Source organism: Microcebus murinus, chromosome 22 (genome assembly GCF_040939455.1).
Source record: "Microcebus murinus isolate Inina chromosome 22, M.murinus_Inina_mat1.0, whole genome shotgun sequence".
Classification (NCBI taxonomy): domain Eukaryota; kingdom Metazoa; phylum Chordata; class Mammalia; order Primates; family Cheirogaleidae; genus Microcebus; species Microcebus murinus.
In genome coordinates, this window is record NC_134125.1 from 5,261,201 (window position 1) to 5,270,830 (window position 9,630).

Here is a 9,630-nt window from a genome sequence, read left to right on the forward strand (position 1 = left end):
GGATGGCTTGGGCCCAGGAGTTTAAGGTTGCTGTGAACTATTATCACGCCACTGCACTCCAGCCTGGGAAACAGACTGAGTCTGTCACACACACAAAAAAAAAAGTGGAAATGAATGTAGACAGTGATGGTCGGAAGCACTGAGCACCAACTGTGACCCTCTCTGTCAAGTGCTTTCTATGTCCCTTTATTCAGGCCTTCATCCTAGTGTTCAGACACTTTACTCATAAGCTATGAAAATCCTTTTAGTTTCAGATTTTTGTGGAATTGGTGCCCTCATTCATTTGTTCACTGAGTGTTTAATGAGCAACTGCGGCGTGTCCAGCGCTGAGCCTCTTGGTGCTCACTGACATCCTGACAGCGTGGGGAGTGAGCAGGTGAGATTGTTGGTGGTCACGGAAGTTGGGAAGAAACCTCAGGAGAGCTGCGATTCCTGGGATCCGGGGGCCCTTAAGGAGGTCACTGACCCTTGAGCTGATACCAGAGTGCCGAGGACCAAGGGGCAGCTGGCAGGAACCCTCCCGGTCAGGTGAAGCCAATGCCCAGGTGCCGGGAGCGTGGGTGGGCCGGAGAAGGGGTGTGGCTGTCTCATACCAGGTCCCAGCTCTGGGGCTCAAGGCTGGAGAAATAGTGGCTGGCTGAGTCCAGTCCAGCTCCTGCCACTAGACCTGGAAGTCAGAGAATTGGGAATGGACAGGAAAGAAGAAGTGAGAAGAGCTTGTCATGCACAACAGCCAGCGGGTCACTTTGCCTCGTGGCGGGGTGGGGGCTGTCCACACCGATTGCATTTACATCCTCACAGCCTCCCTAGGTACCGTCACTGTCACTTTATAGGTGAGACAGGCACAGAGGTCCCGGAGCCAGCGAGGGGTGGGGGCCGCGTGTGGCCAGAGCTAGCGTGCTGTCCGGACCGCTGGGGAAAGGCAAAGGTGGTGGGTTTTAACCGCTTTTAGAGTGTGGCTTGTCTGGGGGACCCAGTTTCTCGGTGGAGTTTGAAATGCTTGGGTGAATCATACTCGATTTGTAGCTTGAAATGCATACGGGAATTTAATCAAGTTCGTAAATGGTGTTAATGTTTAGGGCAATTTAATGTATCAGATATGGGAGATAATCGAACATGAACTGAGGAACCAGTGAAAGGGAGTGTTGTAAGTTTCAGCTGAATTTTGACTGAAATATTTGTAAGTTCAGCTTGAAGACTGAAAGGCAACTTCAGTTCTTAAATTCATAACCTTAATAAATTATTGACTAATAACATGAGACAGCAGACTAATAGAGCTTCCACCAGCCCTGTTGAGTTTGATTTCTGCTACAGTCCCGTTTGCTTTGACCTGTTTCCCTTAGTGTTTTATCTGTCCCCAAGTCCTGTGTCAGCCCCACCGTGTGTTCCCCTGGGCCCGTGCATTATTGACGTTTGTGCTGGATGGTTCTTTGTGGTGGGGGCTGTCCTGGGCTTTGTAGGATGCTCAGCAGCGTCCCTGCCTCTACCCACCAGATGCCAGCATTACACCCCACCCCCCACACCCCACTGTAACAACCCAAAATGTCTCCAGACATTGCCAAATGTCCCCTGAGAGGCAAAATCACCCCTGGTTGAGAACCACTGTCCTAGGCAAATTAGTCATAAACAGGCAAAACCTGGTGTCCTGAGGGGGGGGTGTGTGTGCGTGTGCACATGCACGCACACATTTATGTGCTTTTTATGGACGACAAGTCCCTGGAACAAAGGGCACCACCCCTGAGAGAGAGAAAATACAAATGTTAATTGGCTGGGGGTTTGGGCTATGTACAATGCCATTTCCATAAGTATGAATATTTATCAGCTAGTCATTTGGGAGCATGATGTAAAGAAGCCATCTGTGGAGGCCTTTATGGAGAGAAAGAAGAGGCTAAAAGAAATGTGCAGAATGCTTATTTTTAGAGTCCAATTCTCAGCGAGTTGGCTTCGTCCTCCGAAAGCTGCCCACTCTGGGCGTTCAGTGCCTTATTGGTTAGGACAGGCAGGGGCCATGCTGTTGGTTCCAAATCGCCGTCGTTTAATGAAGAATTACCACTCAGTTTGATGCCCAGCTGTGGTGGCTAGGAGGATGCTAAATTAGTCCGGAATACTTAATTTTACTTTTTTGGTTGGTGGTTTGCTTGAATAAGCACGTGATACCAGAAGACAGGGAGGTGAGAGTGAACACAGGGTGAAAATCCTTTCTCTCCCCGATCCTACCGCCCTGCCCCGACTGTCCCCTTTCCACGCGGTCGTCCTTGTCCCTTTCTTCAGTAGCCTTTCTTGGGAAACTTTAGAGGGTAGATTTTTGGGTATCACAAAAAATGTTTTAACTTTTGTTGTTTTACCCTTGGTTCCAGGTACGGTTAGTTTTCACAAAGATTGATGCTTGAGCTCTTAATTATTAAGGAAGTTTGAACTAGAATAACGTGTTAATTGTAGAAAATTGGGAGATTCACCAGCTAGAACCTGTCGTCAGAAGCTGGGTGTTTTGTGACGATGCCTGCGGGTTGTGGCAGCAGGGGGCCCTGGCGTCCTTAGTCCTGGATGGAGGTAAGGCATGCAAAGCTCTCCATCCCTGTGTCGATGCTGGATTCCTCGTTAACTTTCTGTTCCCTCAGTTTATATTTCCTGAGTACCCTTATCTGGAGGTATTGATTATGTCCTGAAATTTTTGCATGTCTCATTTTTTGTTTTCTGCCCATAGGGAACACACTCAAGAAACATTAACTGGCCGGTGCGGTGGCTCATGCCTATAATCTTAGCACTTTGGGAGGCCGAGGTGAGGGGATCAGAGAGGTCAGTAGTTCGAGTCCAGTTTGAGCAAGAACAAGACCCCGTTTCTACAAAAAATAGAAAAATTAGCTGGGCGTGGTGGCACGTGCCTGTAGTCCCAGCTACTTGGGAGGTGGAGGCAAGAGGATCACTTGAGCCCAGGAGTCTGAGGCTGCAGTGAGCTATGATGACACCACTGCATCAGTTCAGGCTAGGTGACAGAGTGAGACCCTGTCTCAAAAAAAAAAAGAACAACAAAAAACAAACTTTTCTAAAGTTTCCAAATCAGGGATTGGCAAACTACAGTTGATGGGTCAAATCACAGTCTACTACCTGTATTTGGCCTTGCAAGCTGAGAATGGTTTTTATGTTTTCAAAGGTTGGAAAAAATAGAATATTTTGTAACATGAAAATTATGTGACAAATTTCGGTGTCCATAAATAAAGTTTTATTGAAACACAGCCATGCCCATTCCTTTATGTATCGTCTGTGTCGCTTCAGCACTATGATGAGAGTTGCATAGTTACAGAGACTATGTGGCCTCCCGAGCCTGGAACACTTGCTGTCTAACCCTTTACATAGAAGGCTTGCCAGGTTCAATGCCAGGTTCTGCTATTACTGTTGTCAGGTACAACGGTAATGGCAGAAACAGAACTGAAAATTAGTAAATTTGAGAGTAAACCCTGATCAAAGCTCAATTTTTTTTTTCTTTCTTTTTGAGGCAGAGTCTCACTTTGTTGCCCAGGCTAGATTGAGTATCGTGGCATCAGCCTAGATCACAGCAACCTCAAACTCCTGGGCTCAAGCAATCCTTCTGCCTCAGCCTCCCAAGTGGCTGGGACTACAAGCATGCGCCCCCATGCCCAGCTAAGTTTTTCTATATATATTAGTTGGCCAATTAATTTCTTTCTATTTTTAGTAGAGACGGGGTCTCGCCCTTGCTCAGGGTAGTTTTGAACTCCTGACCTTGAGCGATCCTCCCGCCCTGGCCTCCTAGAGTGCTAGGATTACAGGCGTGAGCCACGGTGCCCTGCCCAAAGCTCAATTTGATACGGTCTTGTGGTAGGGTTTTATGTTCCAAGGACAAAAACCACATTGGAATAACTAATCATGGTGCTTCACCCACAATTTGTCAGGCTGTCAAATGATGGGTCTGGCCACCACTGACTTAACTACTTTCTTAGTTCAGTGGCTTCCAAACTTTTTGGTCACATACTCTAATTAAAAATATATATATATATATTTTTTAGAGACAAGGTCTTACTATGTTGCCCAGGCTGGTCTCAAACTCCTGGCTTCATGTGATCCTCCTGCCTCAGTTTCCTGAGTAGCTGGGTCTCTAGGCAGATGTCACTGTGCCTGGCCAAAAAGAAAAGACTTCTGAGCATACTTCCACCTCCACTATTGCTTGTTAAACTAATTTATTAAGTTACAATGTGCGACTGCGCTAATATGTATCCTGGAAATCCCACATAAATAGACGTTCTGATAGTCTCCCTCTCCTAGGAGCCACCTTGCCTATCACCTGGGGCAGGTGCACCCTATGTCAGGGCCAATTGCTCCAGATAATGTTGTCCAGTGATAGAAGCAGTTCCAAAATAATTTAAAGGCCTTTCCGGGCTGGTGCTTTTTGTTAGAGAAAAGGGCGTGTGAATTATCGGCCTGTCTCCTTAGGATGTGAAGTGTTGAGAAAGTCCTCAGGGATCCGTGCTGTCAGACCTCCCTGTCCTACAGATGAAGGTCTAGGGAGGTCAAGCAAGTTACCTCTGAGGCCTGAAGAGGCAGTTTCCTATAGACGCTTTCAGCGGAGCCGCTGGGAATGTTTCCTGCCCCGTTCCGGGTTTTTTAACTCTTAGAAAGGGAGGAAGGACACCTCAGTCCTCTGTGAAGCCTGTTGTGGCAGGTTGAATGGTGTCCTCCCCAAATATCTGTCCACCTGAAACCTGTCAATGTGACCTTGTTTGAAAAAAAAAAAAGGCCTTTGCAGATGTAATTAATTTAAGGATCTCCAGATGAGATCATCCTGGATTAGGGTGGGCCCTAAATGCAACAAGTGTCCTTAGAAGAGAAGGGGAGAAGACACAGAGGAAACGGCCATGTTTAGTTAAAGGCAGGGGTTGGAGTGACGTGGCCAGCAGCCAAAGAACGCCTGGAAGCCGCTGGAAGAGGCAAAGGATTCTCTTCTTAGCCTGTGGAGGGAGCACGGCCCTGCCAGACTTCTGGCCTCCAGAACTTGGAGGGAATACATCTCTGTTGTTTTAATCCACCAGGGTGGTGGTAATGTGTTGTGGCAGCCACAGGACACTGACACATCCGTTATGGAAAGTGAGTTGTGACCAGGAAGAAGGGCGAGAGCCCTACTCTCAGAGGAGCTCCGACCTAGCTTTGTCTCATTTCAAGGAACACATTGAAGCCACTCGTGGAATGTTCTATTTGCCCAGTGAGAATCTTCAAGGGTGCAGTTCTTTCCATTAAGAAGCTCAAGCTCATGAAGGAGACAGACCAGATTAAGTGTAGCAGCAGGCATTAAAAGAGACGGCAGCCAGCCAGGAAAGGCTTTTCACAGGTAGGGATATTTGAGCTGGGCTTTGAGGGATGAGCAGGAGTTTGCTAAGTGGAGCACAAGGGCAAGTTGGAGATGGGGAGTAAGGTGAGGGCTCCAGTATGGTGGGGGAAGAGGATGGTGTAACGTGGCTGTCATGGCTGGAATATAATCTTTGCGACAACATGGGGGTTGTCTTCCCCCACTGTCCCTAGAATAGTTGCCTGATATTCGGTAGACTCTAAATATCTATTGAATGAGGGGGAAAAGACACATAATCTCATTTGATACATGAAAACAAAGCATTTGACAAAGTCCAACACCTTTTCATAGTAAAAACACTCAACAAACTAGGAATACAGGGAACTTCATACAGGCCTGCAGCTGCCATCATACTTACTGGTGAAAGACTGAAATTTTTTCCCCCTAAGGTCAGGAACAAGAGAAGGATGTCTGCTCTTGCCAATTCTGTCTGACATTGTACTTACTGGAGGTTCTAGTTAGGGTAATTGGGCAAGAAAGACATATAATTTGAAAAAAAAGAAGTAAAACTATCTCTATTTGCAGATTACATGATCTTATGTGTAGAAAACCCCAAGGAATACACACACAACACACACAAACTATTAAAGCTAATAAGTGAGTTCAGGAATGTTGCAGGATGCAAGATTAATATATAAAAAATAAGCTTTCTGGCTGGGCGTGGTGGCTCATGCCTGTAATCCTAGCACTCTGGGAGGCCGAGGCGGGTGGCTCGCTCAAGGTCAGGAGTTCAAAACCAGCCTGAGCAAGAGCGAGACCCTGTGTCTACTATAAATAGAAAGAAATTAAGTGGCCAACTAATATATATAGAAAAGATTAGCCGGGCATGGCGGCGCATGCCTGTAGTCCCAGCCACTTGGGAGGCTGGGGCAGGAGGATCGCTTGAGCCCAGGAGTTTGAGGTTGCTGTGAGCTGGGCTGACGCCACGGCTCTCACTCTAGCCTAGGCAACAAAGTGAGACTCTGTCTCAAAATAAATAGGTAAATAAAAATAAAAGTAAGCTTTCTAACTATATACTAGCAATGAAAAATCCAAATATGAAATTAAGAAGATAATTCCATTTACAATAGGATCAAAAATAATGTAATATTAAGGAACAAAGAAGTACTAGATTTGTACACTGAAAACTACACAACATTGCTGCAATTAAATAAGACCTGAATAAATGGAGACAGCCTGTGTTCGTGGATTGGAAGACTTAATATTGCAATGAGGATAGCAGTACTCTCTAGATGGATACGCAGATTTAATGCAAGCCCTATCAAAATTCCAATTGTGTTTTTTTTTTTTACAGAAATGGATAAGCTTATCTTAAAATTCACACGGGAATGAACACAAGGAACCCAGCATAGCCACAACAACCTTGAAAAAGAAGAACAAAGCTGGAGGAAGCACACTCCCCGATTTCAAAACTTACTACAAAGTTACAGAAATCCAGGCAGTGTGGTGCTGGCCGAGGGATAAACATAGAACAGTGGCGTAGAACTGAGAGTCCGGAAAGAAACCTTCACGTTCATCGTCAATTGATATTCCACAAAGGTGTCAAGACAATGCCACGGGGAAAGGAATAGTCTTTTCAACAAATGGTGCTGGGACAACTGGAAACCCAGGTGCAAAGAGTGGACTTGGACCCACCTCACGCCATACACAAAAAATAACTGAAAGTGGATCAAACACCTAAATGTGATAACACAAATTAAACTCTTCAGAGAAAACAGGCGAAAACCTCAGTGACCTCAGACTAAATATGATACAAAAAGTACAAGAAACCAAAGAGAAAAATGGATAAATTGGACTTCATCATAGTTAAAAAGGTTTGTACACCCAAGGACACTATTAAGAAAATAATAGGCAACCCATCAAATGGGGGAAAACATTTGCAAATCATGTATCTGCTAAGGGTCTAGTATCCAGAGTATGTAAGGAACTCTTAACAGTTTAACACAAGAAGGCAAACATCCCAATTAAAAAATGCAGAAAGATTGGTATAGATATTTACCCAAAGGAAATACACAAATGGCCAGTAAGCACATGGAATGATGCTCAACCTCTCTGCTCATCAGGGAAATGCAAATCAAAGCCACAAGGAGTTACCAGCTTATGCTCACCAGGGTGCTTAAAATAAAAAAGTCAGATAATAACAAATGTTGGTGAGGATGTGGAGAAAGTGGAACCTGCATGCATTGCTGGTGGGAATGTAAAATGGTGCAGCCACTATGGAAAGCAGTTTGGCAGTGCTTCAAAAAGTGAAACACAAGAGTTATCACATGACCCACTGATTGCATTCCTGGGTATATACCCAAAAGAAATGAAAATGTATGCTTAAACAAAAACTTGTACACAAATGTTCATAGCAGCACTTTTCATAGCAGCCCAAAAGTCAGAACAACCCAAATGTCCATCAACAGAGGAATGGATAAACAAAAATGGGGGGCCGGGCGTGGAGGCTCACGCCTGTAATCCGAGCACTCTGGGAGGCTGAGGCGGACAGATTGCTTGAGGTCAGGAGTTTGAAACCAGCATGAGCAATAGCGAGACCCTGTCTCTACTAAATACAGAAAGAAATTAATTGACCAACTAAATATACATACAAAAAATTAGCTGGGCATGGTGGCGCATGCCTGTAGTCCCAGCTACTTGGGAGGCTGAGGCAGGAGGATCGCTTGAGCCCAGGAAATTGAGGTTGCTGTGAGCTAGGCTGACACCACGGCACTCAATCTAACCTGAGCAACAAAGTGATACTCTGTCTCTAAAAAAAATAAATAAATAAATAAAAATAAATAAATGGGGTATATTCATATGATGGAATAATGAAGTTAGGTGCTACAGTATGGATGAACCTTGAAAATGTTATGGTGAATCAAAGAAGCCAGACACAAAAGGTCACACAGTGTATCATTCCATTTACATTCTATTTACATGAAATGTACTGGATAGGAAATCCACGTCAATTAGTGGCTGCCCTAAAGCCAGGGGGAGGGGCAATGAGGAGTCGTCACTACTACTGGGTATGGAGTTTCATTTTGGGGTGATGAAAATGTTCTAGAATTAGGTAGTGATGATAGTTGCACAACTCCACAAATATACTAAAGCCACAGAATTGTATACTTTAAATGGGTGAGTTTTGTGCTAAATGAATTATATCTCAGTTAGAAAAATAGGGGAAAAAATTGCAATGGTGCCCAGGACTTAATGTGAAAGAGTGGGCATCATAGGTAAAATGTAACAATATGGAAGTAGAATAGCTCAGAACATTCCTAGAAGGGACTGGGCGGGCCATTGAGATCTGGAGTCTTGCCCCAAGGAAATAGAGACCTAGTCAAACAGCCAATAGTAGGGGTGGAGCCAAAATTAGTCCCCAGGTGTGCTTGCCACAGGTATCCCTCCTCTTGTCACTTTTAACCCTAGCTATGGTGGCTACCGAGTGCTTGGAATGTGGCTAGTCCGAATTAAAATGCGCTCTAAGTATAAAACACACTTGATTTTGAAGACTTAGTATGATACAAAGAATGTAAAGTATCTTATTGATACTTTTTAAATTCATTATACATTGAAATCATACTGTTCTGGATCTATTGTGTTAAATATAAAATTAATTTTGCCAGTTTCTTTTTACTTTCCAAAATGTGACTACTAAAATAATTTAAAATCACATATTTGGCTCGTGTTTATTTCTATTGGGTAGGGCTACTCTTAAGTACTGGGCCTCTTGGGGCCAGTGCACAAGGGTGGCATTAATTTATTCATGAAATAAGATTTCACTGAGCACGTTTCACCAGCGCTGGGCAAAAGCTGATCAGAGGGTAGAGGTTAAGCTGGGAAGTGGGTGTCGCTGGCGCCTTCAGTCCCAAAGCAGAGAAAGGGCTGGGTGCGTATTCCTTCCTCCCTGGGGGCAAGGTTGACGCCTTTGTCACTAGATCCAGAGATGCTGTCTTGAGCCTAATTTAAAAAACCCGCAAACCATAGCGATTAAAAGCAACGGAAAAGGGTGGGCATCTTATGTATTTTTTAAATTTTTTTGAGACCAGGTCTCGCCTTGTCTCCTGGGCTATGTATTTTTTTTTGACGAGCTTTAATTACGTCGGCAGAACTCCATAAAAAATAGCACCTTGGGAAGGTTATTCATCGAATCCAAAATCAGACCCCAAGCATGGGCTGGGGGTGGGGTCGCAGGAGGGTCAAAAATTGCAACCTAAACTCCAGGGGGCAGAAACTTTGCCAAGTTCATTCTTGCAATCCTCAGAGCCCAGAACGGGACCTGGCGCGTAGTAGGT